Genomic DNA, 1745 nt, shown 5'->3' with positions numbered 1-1745 from the left:
TTCTTGTGTTTTATGTGTAGTGTTGGAATTCCAGTTGTAAAATACAGTGGTCTTATTGAAATAGCTTTTTTCTCAAATGCTGACATTTTTCCAGCACAGAGCTTAAGTTTGCTAACGGAAAGCAGTCTCACTCAGTGTGGGAACTCAGTAAGTGTTAAGCCAAATTCTCAGCATAATCGGCATCATGGGAATTAAGTTCAGACATTTCTGGAAATTGCATTAACGCAGCAAAATCAATGAGACCTTTAGAGTGTATGCCATGAAAAATCAGCTTGTTAAGAGTATTTTACTGCCAGGAAGGTAGCTCAATGGCCTAAGCACTTGCCTGGTAAGTGCAAGGTCCTGAGTTCGATCCCTGCTACCAAAAAAATATTTTCTCAGGAGTCAGATTTACTTTTTGGACAATGCTGGAAAAAAAAAGATGATTCTCGTATGAATACTATACAATTATGTAGTGAATGATACTATGTAAATATTTCAAAACATCTCAGTTTGGATGATAATTATGAATGCAGAAGTCACCTTAAACTGTTTTAAATCTCAAATGTGTATTTATATGTATAGGTATCAGTAGCATCCATAAGATTACCTTTCTTTTTCTTTTTCCTATTCATAGCTATCAGGAATGGAGAGCTTTCTCTTTTATCTAAGATGTTTATTCTTTTTAATAAACTTTGTCTCAGAAGTTTTCTTGAACCATTACTGGCCTCTCCAGTGATCTACCAGAAATTTTACATGGCTGGGCTGAAGCATTCTTTGCTCTTGAGAAGATGCGCTTTAGGCTAAAGTGGTTGAAAGCCTGCTGGCCGTGAAGTGAGCCCTCAGGAACTAGAGCCAAATCAAACCTCCTCCTTTAAATTGTGGGTATTGGGTATTGGGTGTGAAAGCTCATTAATACACATACTTTTCTTTTTAAAGAAGATCTTTCTCTACAAGAGTGCATATGTATTATTGCTGTTTAGGATGTATACTAGGAAAAATTAGACTTTAAGATTGACAGCCCATGGAACTTATGTGCTTTATTTTTTGCTTAACTAATTTTAATAATATGACAAAGCCCCTAGACTTCACATAATCATTATTCCAAATACATAGATGAATACTGCCTTCTTGTAAAAATATAAACTAAAAAAAGCAAAGATGTGAAAATAGACAAGTTTCCACTAAATGAATGAAAATCTTGGAAAAAACTTTTCTGTGACATTTGAAGAAGGGAAATTATCATTTTAAACAATATTCAGATTTATTAAACACAATAAAAGGATTCATAAAATGTTTAGCTTTCATCAATTTCAAGGTTTATGTTGCTGCCAAATTTTGCATATAATTGAACTTTCAGATTTGCTATCACCTGATAGATTGATTCTACTCTGGATTATAAGGCATCAATTTCTTCTTGCAAATCTTTCCCTGCTTCTCACATGTCTTGTGTTTTTTCTTGAGGATGCATAATGAAAACATCACCAGTCTGATAAGGCACCTTAATCAGCCATCTTCTGTGAGCATGATGTCCTTTCAAGCATCTTCTAACTTCTGGAGTTTGCTCTGTTCCACTTCTCTTTCTTCCTTTAGGTCTGTGATTCTATCATATTCCATGCAAATTTGTTTTATCTTTTGCTGATCCTTGAAGTACTGTTGTCTTCTCCAGCCTTCTTCTTCATGATGGCTGCCACCTTGGGACTCCAACTCATTTCTTTTTTTTTTTGACATCAGTTATTTTATTTTAAAGAAAAAAAAATAAAAAC

General features: G+C 34.2%; 1 pseudogene; it reads right to left on the bottom strand.

Annotated features, from left to right (window-relative positions):
• Window positions 1–1276: 1276 nt before the first annotated feature.
• LOC105742099 lies at window positions 1277–1691 on the bottom strand (annotated as a pseudogene).
• Window positions 1692–1745: the final 54 nt, after the last annotated feature.

This window comes from Octodon degus, unplaced genomic scaffold (assembly GCF_000260255.1).
Source record: "Octodon degus isolate 3935 unplaced genomic scaffold, OctDeg1.0 scaffold00036, whole genome shotgun sequence".
Classification (NCBI taxonomy): Eukaryota; Metazoa; Chordata; class Mammalia; order Rodentia; family Octodontidae; genus Octodon; species Octodon degus.
This window is presented reverse-complemented; position numbering and strand designations above follow the sequence as displayed.